Below are 17,571 nucleotides of genomic sequence, written 5' to 3'. Positions count from 1 at the left end.
AGAAGATAATGCTGTGGTTTATGTCAGAGAGTGTTTGGCCTATGTTTTCCTCTAAGAGTTTTATAGTATGCAGTCTTATGTCTAGGTCTTTAATCCATTTTGAATTTATTTTTGTGTATGGTGTTAGGGAGTGTTCTAATTTCATTCTTTTCCATGTAGCTGTCCAGTTTTCCCAGCACCACTCATTGAAGGGACTGTCTTTTCTCCATTGTATATTTTTTTTTGTCTTTTGTTGTTGTTGTTGTTGTTGTTGTTGTTGTTGTTGCTATTTCTTGGGCCACTCCCGCGGCATATGGAGGTTCCCAGGCTAGGGGTTGAATCAGAGCTGTAGCCACTGGCCTATGCCAGAGCCACAGCAACGCAGGATCCGAGCCACGTCTGCAACCTACACCACAGCTCATGGCAACACTGGATCGTTAACCCACTGAGCAAGGGCAGGGACCAAACCCGCAACCTCATGGTTCCTAGTCGGATTCGTTAACCACTGCGCCACGACAGGAACTCCTCCATTGTATATTCTTGCCGCCTTGTCAAATTAGTTGACCGTAGGTGTATGGGTTTAATTCTGGGCTTTCTGTCCTTTTCTGCTGATCTGTAGTTCTGTTTTTGTGCCAGCACCATACTGTCTTGATGACTGTGGCTTTGTAGTATAGTCTGGAGTCAGGGAACCTGATTCCTCCAGCTCCATTTGTCTTTTTCAGGATGCCTTTGGCTCTTCTGGGTCTTTTGCACTCCAAGCAAACTTTAAAATATTTTGTTCTAATTCTGTGCAGAATGCCATTGGTAATTTGATAGGGATTGCCTTGAATCTGTAGATTGCCTTGGGTAGTATAGTCATTTTGACAATATTGATCCTTCCAATCCAAGAGTATGGTATATATTTCCACTATTTGTGTCATCTTTTTTTTTTTTTAATTTTAGGACCATACCTGTGGCATATGAAAGTTCAAAGGCTAAGGGTAGAATCGGAGCCATAGCTGCCAGCCTGTGCCACACCCACAGCAACCTGGGATCCAAGTTGTATCTGCGACCTACACCATAGCTCACAGCAATACTGGATCCTTAACCCAATGAGTGAGGCCAGGGATCAAACCCATATCCTCATGGATACTAGCAGATTCATTTCTGCTGCGCCACAATGGGTACTCTGTGTCCTCTTTGATTTCTTTCATCAGCATGTTATACAGGTACAGGTCTTTTGTCTCTTTAGGTAGGTTTATTCTCAGTTATTTTATCCTTTTTGCTGTGATGGTAAATGGGATTGTTACCCTAATTTTTCTTTCTGATCTTTCATTATTAGTATATAGAAATGCAGTTGATTTCTGCGTATTTTGTATCCTGAGTCTCTCATACTAAGTGAAGTAAGTCAGAGAAAGACAAATGTGATATGATATCGCTTATATCTGTACCTTTGGCATAAATGTACCTTTCCACAGAAAAGAAACTCATGGACTTGGAGAATAGACTTGTTGTTGCCAAGGGGGAGGGAGTGGGATGGACTGGGAATCTGGGGTTAGTAGATGCAAACTATTGCATTTGGAGTAGATAAGCAATGAGTTCCTGCTGTATAGCGCAGGGAACTATATTTAACCACTTACGGAACATGATGGAGGATAATGTGAGAAAAAGAATACGTATATGTGTGACTGGGTCACTTTGCTGTACAGTAGAAATTGACAGAATATTGTTAACTACTTTATAATGGAAAAAATAAAAATCATTAAAAAAGAAAAAAAAATGGTATCTTATAACTTTACCAGAGTCGTTGATGAGCTCTAACAGTTTTCTGATGGTGTCTTTAGGATTTTTTAGGTGTAGTATCCTGTCATCTGCAAACAGTGATAGTTTTACTTCCTCTTTTCCAATTTGGATTCCTTTTATTCCTTTTTTTTCTCTGATCGCCATGACGAGGACTTCCAAAACAATGTTGAATAGCATTGGTAAGAGCAGACATCCTCTTCTTGTTGCTGATCTTAGCAGGAATCCTTTGAGCTTTTCACCATTGACAATGATGTTAGCTGTGGGTTTGTCATATATGGCTTTTATTATGTTGAGGTAGGTTCCCTCTATGCCCACTTTCTGGAGGGTTTTTATCAGAAATGGGTGTTGGATTTTGAAAAGTTGGGTTGTTTATTTGAGATTTTTCTTGATTCCTGAGGTAGGCTTGTGTTGCTAAAAAAAAAAAAAAAAACTTCCCTCTTAGAACTGCTTTTGCTGCAGCCCATAGGTTTTGAGTTGTTGTCTTTGTTGTCATTTGCTTCTAGGTATTTTTCAATTTCCTCTTCGATTTCTTCAGTGATCCATTGGTTGTTCTTAGTAGTATGTTGTTTAGTCTCCACATGAAGTCCATCTGGTATAATGCATCGTTTAAGGCCTGTGTTTCCTTGTTGATTTTCTGTCTGGTTGATCTGTCCATTGCTTTAAGTGGGGTATTAAAGTCCCCCCGCAACTGTGTTATTGTCAGTTTCTCCTTTTAAGGTTGTGAGCAGTTGCCTTATATATTGAGGTGATCATATATATTTACAATTGGGTGTATATATATATATATGTTTACAGTTGTTACGTCTACTTGGATTGGTCCTTTGATTATTATGTATGTCCTTCTTTTGTCTCTTATAATATTCTTTATTTTAAATTCTGTTTTGTCCTATATGAGTATTACCACTCCAGCTTTTTTTTTTGTAATTTTATTTTACTTATTTTTTCTGCTGTACACTGTGGGGACCACGTTACACTTACATGTATATACTTTTTTCCTCCCTTTGTTCTATTGCAATTTAAGTATCTAGACATAGTTCTCAATGCTACACAGCAGGATCTCATTGTAAATCCATTCCAAGAACAATAGTTTGCATCTGATAACCTCATATTCCTGATCCCTCCACTCCCTCCCTCTCCCCCTCAGACAGTCATAAGTCTATTCTCCAAGTCCATGATTTTCTTTTCTGTGGAAATGTTCATTTGTGCTCTATGTTAGATTCCAGTTATAAGTGATATCATATGGTATTCGTCTTTCTCTTTCTGACTTATTTCACTCAGGATGAGAGTCTCTAGTTCCATCCATGTTGCTGTAAATAGCGTTATGTCGTTCTTTTTTATGGCTGAGTAGTATTCCATTGTGTATGTATACCACATCTTCCTAATCCAGTCATCTATCGATGGACATTTGGGTTGTTTCCATGTCTTGGCTATTGTGAACAGAGCTGCAATGAACATGCGGATGCATGTGTCTTTTTCACGGAAATTTTTGTCCAGATATATGCCCAAGAGTGGGATTGTGGGGTCATATGGTAGTTCTGTGTATAGATTTCTAAGGTATCTCCACACTGTTCTCCGTAGTGGCTGTACTAGCTTACATTCCCACCAGCAGTGCAGGAGGGTTCCCTTTTCTCCACACCCCCTCCAGCACTTGTTATTTGTGGACTTATGAATGATGGCCATTCTGACTGGTGTGAGGTGGTATCTCATGGTAGTTTTGATTTGCATGTCTCTTATAATCAGAGATGTTGAGCATTTTTTCATGTGCTTGTTGGCCATCTGTACATCTTCCTTGGAGAACAGTCTATTCAGATCTTTTGCCCATTTTTCCATTGGGTGACTGCCTTTTTTGCTGTTGAGTTGTGTAAGTTGCTTGTATATTCTAGAGATTAAGCCCTTGTCCATTGCATCATTTGAAACTATTTTCTCCCATTCTGTAAGTTGTCTTTTTGTTTTCTTTTTGGTTTCCTTTGCTGTGTAGAAGCTTGTCCGTTTGATTAGGTCCCACTGGTTTATTTTTGCTCTTAATTCTGTTGCCTTGGGAGACTGACCTGAGAAAATATTCATGAGGTCGATGTCAGAGTGTTTTGCCCATGTTTTCTTCTAGGAGTTTGGTGTCTTATCTTATATTTAAGTCTTTCAGCCATTTCGAGTTTATTTTTGTGCATGGTATGAGGGTGTGTTCTAATTTAATTGCTTTGCATGCAGCTGTCCAGATTTCCCAGCAATGCTTGCTGAATAGACTTTCTTTTTCCCCTATTATGCTCTTGCCTCCTTTTGTCAAAGATTAATTGACCATAGGTGTCAGGGTTTATTTCTGGGTTCTCTGTTCTCTTCCAGTGGTCTGTCTGTTTGTTTTGATACCATTACCACACTGTTTTGATGACTGTGGCTTTGTGACATTGCTTGAAGTCTGGAAGAGTTATGCCTCCTGCTTGGTTTTTGTTTCTCAGGATTGCTTTGGCAATTCTGGGTCTTTTGTGGCATTGCTTGAAGTCTGGAAGAGTTATGCCTCCTGCTTGGTTTTTGTTTCTCAGGATTGCTTTGGCAATTCTGGGTCTTTTGTGGTTCCATATAAATTTTTGGATTGTTTGTTCTAGTTCTGTAAAAAATGTCATGGGTAATTTGATAGGAATTGCATTGAATCTGTAGATTGCTTTGGGTAGTATGGCCATTTTTACAATATTGATTTTTCCATTCTATGCACATGGAGTATCTTTCCATTTCTTTACATCTTCTTTAATTTCTTTGATTAAAGTTTTATAGTTCTTGGCATATAAGTCCTTTACCTCCTTGGTCAGGTGTATTCCGAGGTATTTGACTTTTTGAGGTGCAGTTTTAAAAGGCATTTTTGTATTCCTTTTCTAATAAATCATTGTTGGTATACTGAAATGCAACTGATTTCTGAATGTTAATCTTATATCCTGCTACTTTGCTGAATTTATTAATCAGTTCAAGTAGTTTTTGGGTTGAGTCTTCAGGGTTTTCTATGTACAGTGTCTTGTCATCTGCATACAGTGACAGTTTTATCTCTTCTCTTCTATTTGGATGCCTTTTATTTCTTTTGTTTGTCTAATTGCTGTGGCTAGGACTTCCAAAACGATGTTGAATAGCAGTGGTGAGAGTGGGCATCCCTGTCTTGTTCCAGATTTGAGTGAGGCTTTCAGCTTTTCTCTATTGAGTATTATATTTGCTGTGGGTTTGTCACAAATGGCTTTGATAATGTTCAGGAATATTCCCTCTATACCCACTTTGGTGAGAGTTTTCATCATAAATAGATGTTGGACTTTGTCAAATGCTTTTTCTGCATCTATTGAGATGATCATACGGTTTTTGACTTTCCTTTTGTTAATGTGGTGTGTGATGTTGATTGATTCGCGTATGTTGAATCATCCTTGTGAACCTGGGATGAACCCTACCTGGTCATGGTGTATGATCTTTTTGATAGGTTGTTGGATTCGGTTGGCTAAAATTTTGTTGAGAATTTTTGTGTCTATATTTATCAAAGATATTGGCCAATAGTTATCTTTTTTGGTGGTATCTTTGTATGGTTTTGGAATTAGGGTGATGGTGGCATCATAGAATGTTTTTGGGAGTGTTCCTTCTTCTTTGACCTTTTGAAGAAGTTTAAGGAGGATGGGCACCAGATCCTCTTTGTATGTTTAGTAGAATTCGCCTGTGAAGCCATCTGGTCCTGGGCTTTTATTTGTAGGGAGTGTTTTTATGACATACTGAATTTCATTTCTAGTGATCAGTCTGTTCAGTTCTGTTTCTTCTTGATTCAGTTTTGGCAGGCTGTAAGATTCTAGAAAGTTGTCCATTTCCTCCAGATTGTCAAATTTGTTGGCATATAGTCGTTCATAGTATTCTCACGGTTTTTGTATTTCTGCAGTATCTGTTGTGATTTGTCCTTTTTCATGTCTAATTTTGTTTATTTGGCTTCTTTCTCTCCTCTTCTTAGTGAGTCTAGCCAGGGGTTTGTCAATTTTGTTTACCTTTTCAGAGAACCAGTTCTTGGTTTTATTAATTTTATCTATTGTTTTTTGATTCTCCATTTTATTGATTTCCTCTTTGATCTTTATAATTTCCTTCCTTCTGCTGACTTTAGGTCTTTTTTGTTCTTTTTCTAATTCGTTTAGTTGGAGGGTTAAGTTGTCAGTTTGAGATCTTTCCTCTTTTTTGAGGAAGGCCTGTGTCTCTATGAATTTCCCTCTGAGCACTGCTTTTGCAGCGTCCCATAGATTTTGAGAGGTTGTGTCTCCATTATTGTTTGTCTCAAGGTATTTTTTAATTTCCCTCTTGATTTCCTCATTGACCCATTGGTTCTTTAGGAGCATGTTTAGTCTCCGTGTAGTAGTTTTTTTCTCATTTCTTTTCCTGTGGTTGATTTCTAGTTTCATGGCATTGTGGTCAGAGAAGATACTTGAAATAATTTCTATGCTCCTGAATTTGTTGAGGTTAGCTTTGTGTCCCAATATGTGATCGATTCTTGAGAGTGTTCCATGTGCACTTGAGAAGAATGTGTATTCTGATTTTTTTGGATGTAGTGTTCTGAAGATGTCAATTAAGTCTAACTTTTCTATTGTTTCCTTTAGGATCTCTGTTGCTTTATTGGTTTTCTGTGTAGAGGATCTGTCCATTGATGTGAGTGAAATATTAAAGTCTCCTACTATGACTGTATTCCCATCAATTTCTCCCTTTATGTCTGTTAATATTTGTTGTATGTATCTGGGTGCTTCTGTATTTGGGGCATATATGTTGACGATGGTAGTATCCTCTTCTTGAATGGATCCCTTAATCATTAAATAGTGTCCTTCTTTGTCTTTATTTGTCTTTTGTTTTAAAGTCTATTTTGTCTGATATGAGTATTGCAACTCCTGCTTTCCTGTCATGTCTATTGGCATGAAATAATTTTTCCCACCCCTGCACTTTCAATCTACATGTATCCTTTGTCCTAAGGTGAGTTTCTTGTAGGCAGCAGATTGAAGGCTTTTGCTTTTTTATCCACTCAGCCACTCTGTGTCTTTTGATTGGAGCATTCAGTCCATTGACATTTAAGGTGGTAATTGACAGATGATTATTTATTGCCATTTTAAACCTCGTTCCAGTTGATTCTATGATTCTTCATTCTATCCTTCTTTTTTTGGTTGGATGATCTCCAATTATTTTCTCCTTGAGTGTTTTTCTTTTCATTTTTTGTGACTGCTCCAGCTTTCTTTTGATTACTGTTTTACATAGAATATTTTTGCCATCTCTTTCTCTCCCTCTTTTTTTTTTAATTATTCAGTGAGTTTATCACATCTGTAGTTGTATAATGATCATCACAATCCAATTTCACAGGATTTCCATCCCACAACCCAAGCACATCCCCTCACCTCCCAAACTGTCTACTCCGGAGACCAAAAGTTTTTCAATGTCTGTGAGTCATCAACTCTTCTGCAAAGTTCATTCTGTCCTTTTTTCAGATTTCACATGTCAGTGAAAGCATTTGATGTTGGTGTCTCATTGTATGGCTGACTTCACTTAGCATGATAATTTCTAGGTCCATCCATGTTGGTAAAAATGCTGGTATTTCGTTCATTTTAATGGCTGAGTAATATTCCATTGCGTATATGTACCACATCTTCTTGATCCACTCCTCTGTCGATGGACATTTAGGTTGTTTCCATGTCTTGGCTATTGTGAAGGGTGCTGCAATGAACATTGGAGTACATGTGTCTTGTCGAGTCATGGTTTTCTCTGGGTAGATACCCAGGAGTGGGATTGCTGAGTCAAATGGTAGTTCTATTTTTAGTTTTCTGAGGAATCACCATACTGTTTTCCACGGTGGTTGTACCAATTTACATTCCCACCAACAGTGTACTAGGGTTCCTTTTTCTCCACACCCTCTCCAGCACTCATTTTTATTTTTTATTTTTTTGTCTTTTTACCATTTCTTGGGCCACTCCCACGGCATATGGAGTTTCCCAGGCTAGGAGTCCAATCAGAGCTGTAGTGTGCTGGCCTACGCCAGAGCCACAGCAATGTGGGATCTGAGCCTCGTCTGCAACCTACACCACAGCTCACGGCAACGCCAGGTCCTAAACCCACTGAGCAAGGCCAGGGATCGAACCCACAACCTCATGGTTCCTAGTCGGATTCTTTAACCACCGTGCCACGATGGGCACTTCTCCAACACTTACTGTTCGTAGACTTTTTGATGATGGCCATTCTGGCTGGTGGATGGTGGTACTTAATGATGGTTTTGATTTGCATTTCTCTAATGATAAGTGACATTGAACATCTTTTCATGTGTTTTTTGGCCATCTGTATGTCTTCTTTGGAGAACTGTCCATTTAGATCTTCTGCCCATTTTTTGATGGTTTTTTTTGTTTATTTTATTTTTATTTTTTTTGTCTTTTTGCTATTTCTTTGGGCTGCTTCTGAGGCATATGGAGGTTCCCAGGCTAGGGGTCGAATCGAAGCTGTAGCCACAGGCCTACGCCAGAGCCACAGCAACGCGGGATCCGAGCCACATCTGCAACCTACACCACAGCTCACGGCAACACTGGATCCTTAACCCACTGAGCAAGGGCAGGGACGGAACCCACAACCTCATGGTTCCTGGTCGGATTCGTTAACCACTGCACCACAACGGGAACTCCTTTTTTTTTTTTTTTTGGTATTGAGCGGTAGGAGGTGTTTATAAATTTTAGAGATTAATCCCTTGTCAGTTGATTCATTTGCAAAGATTTTCTCCCATTCTGTGGGTTGTCTTTTTGTTTTGTATAGGGTTTCCTTTGCTGTGCAGAAACTTTTAAGTTTAGTTAGGTCTCATTTGTTTATTTTTGTTTTTACTGTCATCGCTCTAAGAGGTGGTTCTGAGAAGATGTTGCTGTTGTTTATGTCAGAGTGTTTGGCCTGTTTTCCTCTAAGAGTTTCATAGTATCTGGTCTTAAATTTAGGTCTTTAATCCATTTGGAGTTTATTTTTGTGTATGGTGTTAGGGAGTGTTGTAATTTCATTCTTTTCCATGTGGCCCTGTCCAGTTTTCCCAGCACCACTTACTGAACAGGCTGTCTTTTCTCCATTGCATATTTTTGCCTCCTTTGTCATAGATGAGTTGCCTGTAGGTGCGCGGGTTTAATTCTGGGCTTTCTATCCTGTTCCACTGATCTACATTTCTGTCTTTGTGCCAGCACCGTATGGTTTTGATGACTGTTGCTTTGTAGTATAGTCTGAAGTCAGGAGGCCTGATACCTCCAGCTCCGTTTGTCTTTTTCAGGATGTCTTTGGCTCTTCTGGGTCTTTTGTGCTTCCAAACAAATTTTAAAGTATTTTGTTCAAGTTCTGTGAAAAATGTCCTTGGTAATTTGGTAGTGATTGCATTGAATCTGTAGATTGCCTTGGGTAGTATACTCATTTTGATAATATTAACTCTTCCAATCCAAGAGCATGGTATGTCTTTCCATCTGTTTGTGTCATCTTTGATTTCTTTCATCAGTGTCTTATTATTTTCAGAGTACAGGTCTTTTGTCTCTTTAGGTAAGTTTACTCTTAGGTATTTATTCTTTTGGATGTGATGATAAACGGGATTACTTCCCTAATTTCTCTTTCTGATCTTTCATCGTTAGTATATAGAAATGCTGTTGATTTCTGTGTATTAATTTTGTATCCTGCCACTTTGCCAAATTCCTGGATGAGCTCTAAGAGTTTACTGGTAGTCTTTGGATTCTCTAGATATAGTATCATGTCATCTGCAAATAGTGATAGTTTTACTTCTTCCTTTCCTATTTGGATTCCTTTTATTTCTTTTACTTCTCTGATTGCTGTGGTTAGGACTGCCAAAACTACGTTGAAGAGTAGTGGCGAGAGCGGACATCCTTGTCTTTTTCCTGATCTCAGCGGGAATTCTTTCAGTTTTTCACCATTGAGAATGATGTTCGCTATGTGTTCATCATATATAGCCTTTATCATGTTGAGGTAGGTTCCCTCTGTGCCCACTTTCTGAAGGGTTTTTATCAGAAATGGGTGTTGGATTTTATCAAAGCTTTTTCCACGTCTATTGAGAGGATCATTTGGTTTTTATTCCTTAGTTTGTTAATGTGGTGCATCACACTGATGGGTTTGCGGATATTGAAGAACTCTTGCATCCCTGGGATAAATCCCACTTGATCATGATGTACAACCCTTTTAATGTATTGTTGGATGCGGTTTGCTAGTATTTTGTTGAGGATTTTTGCATCAGTGTTCATCAGTGAAATTGGCCTGTAGTTTTCTTTTTTTGTGGTATCTTCATCTGGTTTTGGTATCAGAGTGATGGTGGCCTCATAAAATGAGTTTGAGAGTATTCCTTCCTCTGCAGTTTTTTGAAATAGTTTCAGAAGGAGAGGTGTTAGTTCTTCTCTAAATGTTTGCTAGAATTTGCCTGTGAAGCCATCTGGTCCTGGACTTTTGTTTGTTGGAAGTTTTTTTTTGGTCTTTTTGCCTTTTCTAGGGCTGCTTCCCCTGGCATATGGAGGTTCCCAGGCTAGGGGTCTAATTGGAGCTGTAGTCTCCAGCCTACACCAGAGCGACAGCAGTGTGGGATCCAAGCCGCGTCTGCGACCTACACCACAGCTCACGGCAATGCCATATCCTTAACACACTGAGCAAGGCCAGGGATCGAACCTGCAACTCATGGTTCCTAGTCAGATTTGTTAACCACTGAGCCACAATGGGAACTCCCTTGTTGGAAGTTTTTTAATCACAGTTTCAATTTCAGTTCTCGTGATTGGTCCATTCATCTTTTCTATTTCATCTAGGTTTAGTCTTGGAAGATTGTACTTTTCTAAGAATTTGTCAATTTCTTCTAGATTTTCCATTTTATTGGCGTATAGTTGCATATAGTAGTCTCTTATGATCCTTTGTATTTCTGTGGTGTCTATTGTTATTTCTCCTTTTTCATTTCTTTTTTTTTGTTTTGTTTTTTTGTTGTTGTTGTTGTTGTTGCTATTTCTTGGGCTGCTCCCGCGGCATATGGAGGTTCCCAGGCTAGGGGTTGAACCAGAGCTGTAGCCACCGGCCTATGCCAGAGCCACAGCAACTCAGGATCCGAGCCGCGTCTGCAACCTACACCACAGCTCACGGCAACGCCGGATCGTTAACCCACTGAGCAAGGGCAGGGACTGAACCCGCAACCTCATGGTTCCTAGTCAGATTCCTTAACCACTGCGCCACGACGGGAACTCCTCCTTTTTCATTTCTAATTTTAGTGAGTCCTCTCTTTTTCTTGATAAGTGTCGCTAAGGGTTTATCAGTTTTGTTCATCTTTTCAAAGAAACAGCTTTTTGTTTCATTCATCTTTCCTATGGTTTTCTTTGTTTCTATTTCATTGATTTCTGCTCTGATCTTTGATTTCTTTCTTTCTACTAACTTTAGGTCTGGTCTGTTCTTCTCTCTTGAGCTGCTTTAGATGTAGAGTTAGCTTGTTTATTTGAGCTTTTTCTTGTTTGCTGAGGTGGGCTTGTATTGCTATAAACTTTCCTCTTAGAACAGCTTTTGCTGCATCCCATAGGTTTTGGAGTGTTGTATCTTTGTTGTCATTTGCTTCTAGGTATTTTTTAATTTCCTCTGATTTCTTCAGTGATCCATTGGTTGTTTAGTAGCATGTTGTTTAGTCTCCATGTGTTTGTGTTTTTTGCAGATTTTTTTCTTGTTGGTTTCCAGTCATATAGCATTGTGGTTGGAAAAGATGCTTGATATGATTTCAATTTTCTTAAGGTTACAGAGGTAGCCCAGGATGTGATCAATCTTAGAGAATGTTCCATGTGCTCTTGAGAAGAATGTGTATTCTGTTGTTTTTGGATGGAATGTCCTTCCCTTAAAATATTCTTCATTTTAAAGTCTATTTTGTCTGATGTCAGTATTGCTACTCCAGCTTTCTTTTGATCCCCATTTGCACGGAATATTTTCTTCCATCCTCTCCCTTTCAATTTGTATGTTTCCCTAGAACTGAAGTGGGTCTCTTAAAGGCAGCATATATATGGGTCTTGTTTTTGTATCCATTCAGCCAGTCTGTGACTTTGGGTTAGGGAATTTATTTCATTTACATTTAAGGTAATTGTTGATATGTTTATTCTTATTGCCACTTCATAAATTGTTTTGGAATTTTTTGGTGGAGGTTTACCCCCTTCTTCTCTTGTTCTTGTCTCTTGTGGCTTGATGACTATTTTTAGTGTTGCGTTTGGATTGCTTTTTCTTATTTCTGTGTGTATCTGTTGTAGATTTTTGGTTTGCAGTTACCATGAAGTTTTGATCCTAGAGTCATAAGATGTTTTAAGTTGTTGGTTTCTTAATTGTAAGTGCATCTCCAGCATCCTGCAGTTGTACCCTCTTCTCAGGATTTCTGGTTTTGATAGTATATTTGTGTGTGGATGATTTCCTACTTTTACTATATGTATGCCTTTACTGGTGAGACTTGTCATTTATAATATTTTTGTGTCTAGTTATGGCCTTTCTATTTCTGCTTTTTTTTAACCCACACCGTATGGAGGTTCCTAGCTAGGGGTCGAATCAGAGTTACTGCTGCTGGCCTGTGCCACAGCCACAGCAGCGCTGGATTCGAGCTGTGTCCGCAACGTATACCACAGCTCATGGCAATGCTGGATCCCCAACCCACTGAGCAAGGCCAGGGGTTGAACCTACATCCTCATGGATACTAGTTGAATTCGTTTCCACTGCACCACAACAGGAGTTTTTAGGTGTGGCCTTTTCTTTTCCACCTAGAGAAGTTCCTTTAGTATTTGTTGTAAAGCTGGTTTAGTGGGGCTGAATTCTCTTAGCTTTTGCTTGTCTGTAAAGCTTTTGATTTCTCCATCACATCTGAATGAGAGCCTTGCTGGGTAGAGTGATCTTGGTTGGAAAATTTTTCCCTTTCATCATTTTAAGTGTATTGTGCCACTCCCTTCTGGCCTGCAGAGTTTCTGTGGAAAAATCAGCTGAAAATCTTATGGGGGTTCCCTTGTATGTTATTTGCTTCTTTTCCCTAGCTGCTTTCAATATTTTCTCTTCGTCTTTTTTTTGTTTGGTTGGTTGGTTGTTTTATGGCTGCACCTCCGGCATTTAGAGGTTCCCAGGCTAGGGCTTGCATTGCAGCTGTAGCTGCTGGTCTGTACCATAGCCACTGCTACACAGGATCGAGCTGCATCTGTGATGTATACCACAGCTCATGGCAACGCCGCATCCTTAACCTCCTGAGCAAGGTCAGGGATGGAATCTGAATCCTTATGGATGCTAGTCATATTCGTTAACCACTGAGCCACAGCAGGAACTCCTTCTCTTTGTCTTTTCTTATTATTTTCTTAAAATTTGTTACATTTATAATTGTACTCTTTGTCTTTAATTCTGGTCAGTTTGATTAATATTGTTCCTCCTTGGGTTTAACTTATATAGTACTTGATGTGCTTTGTGGATTTGAGTGAGCGATTCCTTTTCTGTGTTAGGGAAGTTTTCAGCTATTATTTCTTCAGATACTTCGTCTGGCCCTTTCTCTCTCCCTTCTTCTGGCACCCGTATAATATGAATGTTTGTTGGTGCATTTAATGTTGTTCCAGAGTTCTCTTAGACTGCCTTAATTTCTTTTTTTTTTAGGGCTGCACCTGAGTCATATGGAGGTTCCCAGGCTAGGGGTCTAATCAGAGCTGTAGCCACCAGGCTACACTGGAGCCTCAGCAATGCGGGATCCTTAACCCACTGATCAAGGCCAGGGATCAAACCCACAACCTCATGGTTCCTAGTCACATTCGCTAACCACTGAGCCACAATGAGAACTCCCTGCCTTCATTTCTTTTCAATGTTTTTTTCTCTTTTCTGTTCTGTGTCAGAAATTTCTCCTGGTCTGTCTTCCACCTTGCTTCTTCGCTCTTCTGCCTCCTGTATTCTGCTGTTGGTTGCTTCTAGTGAATTTTTTACTTCAGTATGTTGCATCTCTGCTTGCTTAATCTTTAAATCTTCTATTTCTTTGCTCAGTGTTTCTTATAATTTATCTCTCCTTGCCTCCAGTTTGTTTCCAAGGTCTTGAGTCCTCCTTACTGTCATTAGTCTGAAGTCTTTCTCATGGGAGGTTAGTAACCTCCAGATCACTTAGCTGTTTTTCTGGGGTTTTTTTTCTTGTTCTCTCATCTGAGTCATAATTCTCTGCCTCTTCATTTTGTATAGGTTTTTGGTGTGGTCTGCTTTTTGCAGACAGTAGGGTTGTAGCGTCTCTTGCTTCTGATGTCTGCCCTCCTTGTGGCTAAAGTTGCTATGGGGGCTTGGTGCAGGCTCCCTGATGGGAGGCACTGGTGCTTGCCCACTGGTAGGTGGAGCTGATTCTTATTCCTCTGTCTGGGGGGATTAGAGTTGGCTGTGTGCCGGGGGTGGGGTGTCTCTAGGCAGCCTGTTTGCTGGTGGGTGGGGCTGTGTTCCCACCAGGTCTGTCGTTTGGTCTGGGGCCTCTCAGCCCTGATAGGTGTGGTTAGATGTTTCCGAATTGGCCACCTCCAGAGGAGTTCACACTGATGGTTATTCCCCTGAGACCTTTGCCTCCAATGTTCTTCCCCTACAACGAGCCACAGTCATGCCCTGTTCTCCCAGGAGCTCCTCCAAGAACCTTAGGCAGGACTCACTCAGATTCCTCTGGAGTCTCTGCTTTGTCCTGGGACCCAGTGCACATGAAAGCCTGTGTGTGTCTTTCAAGAGTAGAGCGTCCATTTCCCCCATTCCTGTGGAGCTCCTGTGTACAAGCCCTGCTAGCTCTGAATGCCAAATGTTCCTCTTTCTGATGCTAGATCCCCAGGCATGGGAACCTGACGTGGGGCTTGGAACACTCATTCCTGTCAGCGAACCCATATATATTGCAGCCTAACTGCAGAGATAGAGTTGTTTTCCTGTGTATGGGCCACTGACCCATCAGGTATGGGATTGCTTGTTTCTCGTAATCGCCCCTCTTACAGTCTCCAGTGTGGCCTCCTCTCTTTCTTCTGGAGAACGATATCTTTGATAGTTTCCAGTGTATTTCGTTGAAGTTTGTTGCTTTTATGTGAGAAGGTGAGCCCCAGTCCTGGGTCTGGGTAGGTTTTTGAGACCTGATGTCAGGTTCCCATGTCTTGGTTAAAGCCAAGGCCATCCTGGAGGAGTGGTGACATTCAGAATGTTTTCTTCCCCACCTTACTTGGTCTGTGAACCAGGTGGGGTTGGGCCAGTGTGATAGCTTATTGGGATAGGGAGTAGAATGGACCTTTCCTATATGGAACATCTGCATCCAGACATTTAATTAGGGCTCTTTATATCAGTGGTTGTCAGAATATGGTCCTGGATTAACAGCATGACTGTCATCTTGGAACTTGTTGGAAATGCAGATTCTCAGATCCACCCCAGGCCTAGTGCATCGGAAACTGGCATTGGCGCCTGCAGTTAGTTTTTTAACAAGACCTCCAGCTGACGGTGGGACAAGCTCAAGTTTGAAAACCATTACACTGAAATTGGAAAACCATTTCATTTTGTAATCTTTGTTGGAACCCCCTGTGGCAGATGCTATTAGCTTCATTTTACCAACGAAGAAACTGAGTCTCAGTCACTTTCCCAAGGTCACATAGCTGAGGTTAGCAGCTGTCACATCTTTATGTGATTTTGTCTTTCCAGTCCTCGGAAGGTTGTCCCATTATTTTGACAGTATACTTTCAGAAAGACTAGCTAAATTCCCTAAGATCCCACAGCTAATGAATGGAGAAGCAAGCATTGGAGGCCTGATCCCCTCAGCTTCAAACGACATGCTGCCTCCTGACTCTGGGGCAGGAGAGGGAGGCAGAGAGAGTCACACGCCAGGTCCCAGGCCTGCAGGCTCATTGTAGCATCTGTGCCAGCAGAGCATCGGTAGCAACAGTCACTAATTGCCACCCAGTTGAGTAGAGAGGAGGCCTCCCCCACCCCCTCCAGGTACAAATTATTCCTGGGGATGTGGAGTTGAGCAATTATGGGAAGAGCTTCTGTGTAAAAGGTAAAATTGCTGAGAAATTTATGTACTACCTGCAGTTTTATTGATCTGTAGAGGGAGATAAGAGTCAATACAGAATTCTCAGCTAACACTTAGAGGTACTTTTCCTTTTATTTATTTCTCATGCAGCTAAGAACAGGTATTTCTAAGGCCAACAGTCCCAATGTGGCCCACACTGAGGTCAGACATTAGCTATTCCTAATGTCAAATTCAGCCCAGGAGCAGTGCACGTAGGCTGCATCTTTGAATCAAGGATGCTTTGCTTCATGAAGCCTGCCTTTTGGGTCTTTGTCCAATAGGTAGCAGTCACCAAACTGGATTCCTGCACCGTCTCAAGGTGAACATACGATTTGTTATCTAGACTGGTGTACTGTTGTGTCAGAGGTGCTGCTATCAGATACAGTAGATGTAAACCAGAATAGGAAGATTTAAATGATTTAATAGCCTGGGGTCTGATCCTGGCTCATGCTTCATTGGGTAACTTCGAGCAAGTTACGCTACCACCTCTCTGAATCTCAGTTTCATCCTCTGTTAAGTGGGAATATACTTGTGGATTTATGAAATTAGAGGTGACTCTGTAACACTGGCATGATGCCTGGCTCATGAGAGGCCTTAGTAAATGGTTGCTAGTGTTATCACTGTTACCAAGTGTCACTCGCCGAAAGAGATAATTAGCAAATGTGTTGACCCATGAAAGCCCAATGCTGACACTCAAGAATCTGACACATACTCAGAGTCGCATTGAGAGCCTGGAGCCCAGGTGAGGTGCACCTGCCTACAGGCTTAGGGTGTTCCAAGATGCCCTGCCCCGAGGAGTAAAGGAAGGTGGCTGGAAAGTTGCGCCGTCTAGCCCTAGCCAGTGAGCATTCAGACAGATCACTGCCTCACCCAGTCTGTCCCCCCCCCCCCCCCCCCCCCCCCCCGTCAAGTGGAGTGATAACTGAATGGGGTTATAGATATGAAATGCATTGAACCCTCCAGGTCAACATTTGAGTGATGATGTGGTTGTCAGCATCAGGTAACGCCATGAGTTTGAAGGATTTCCCATCATTAACTGCCCAGCTCATGTTTCTGTGCTGTGCAGCTTTCCCAGCAATCCCCTCTGAGTGGTAGGAATTGTTACTTCAACATGTTCAAGTTGAAGAGCTGGCACCCTGGGGCCACAAGGCATCTGAGGCCTGACAGATCCAGGCTGGGTGTGGCTGAAAAGGCCTGGCCCCGGACAGTGGCCTAAACTCTCCATTCTGTTTTGATTGTCCTGTGGGGCAACCATTAAATGGGGATGGAAGTTTGTTTTAAAGGCCAGAACCAGGGAGTTCCTGATGTGGCACATTGGAAACCAATCCAACTAGTATCCACGAGGATGCAGGTTTGATCCCTGGCCTCACTCAGTGGGGGATCCGGCATTGCCGTGAGCTGTGGTGTAGGTTGTAGATGCGGCTCGGATCCCAAGTTGCTGTGACTGGTGTAGGCCAGCAGCTGTAGCTCCAATCCGACCCCTAGCCTGGGAACTTAAGCATGCTGTGGGCGTGGCCCTAAAAAGCAAAAAAATAAAGGTCAGAACCAGACATTGCCTGGTTTGAGCTGTTTCTTTCGCCCCACCATTTCTTTCTTTCTTTGGAGTTGAAGCATAGTTCATTTATAGTATTGTTAATTTCAGGTGTATAGGAAATTGATTCAGTCATACATACCTATGTACCTTTTTTTTTTATTTTTCAGGTGCTTTTCCCTTATATGTTATTACAAAATACTGAATATAGTTCCCTGTGCTGTACAGTAGGGCCTTGTGGTTATCTATTTTATATATAGTTGTATGTGTT

At 41.1% G+C, this 17,571-nt stretch overlaps 1 protein-coding gene across 2 annotated transcripts in view; it reads left to right on the top strand.

Moving 5' to 3' along the window:
* Window positions 1-17,571, top strand: part of MRPL37 (mitochondrial ribosomal protein L37) — a 49,572-nt gene that overhangs the window by 29,105 nt on the left and 2,896 nt on the right. The window lies entirely within an intron of this gene.

This window comes from Phacochoerus africanus, chromosome 8, assembly GCF_016906955.1.
Source record: "Phacochoerus africanus isolate WHEZ1 chromosome 8, ROS_Pafr_v1, whole genome shotgun sequence".
Classification (NCBI taxonomy): domain Eukaryota; kingdom Metazoa; phylum Chordata; class Mammalia; order Artiodactyla; family Suidae; genus Phacochoerus; species Phacochoerus africanus.
The sequence above is the reverse complement of the archived record's forward strand: the minus strand, read 5'-3'. Positions and strand labels throughout refer to the sequence as shown.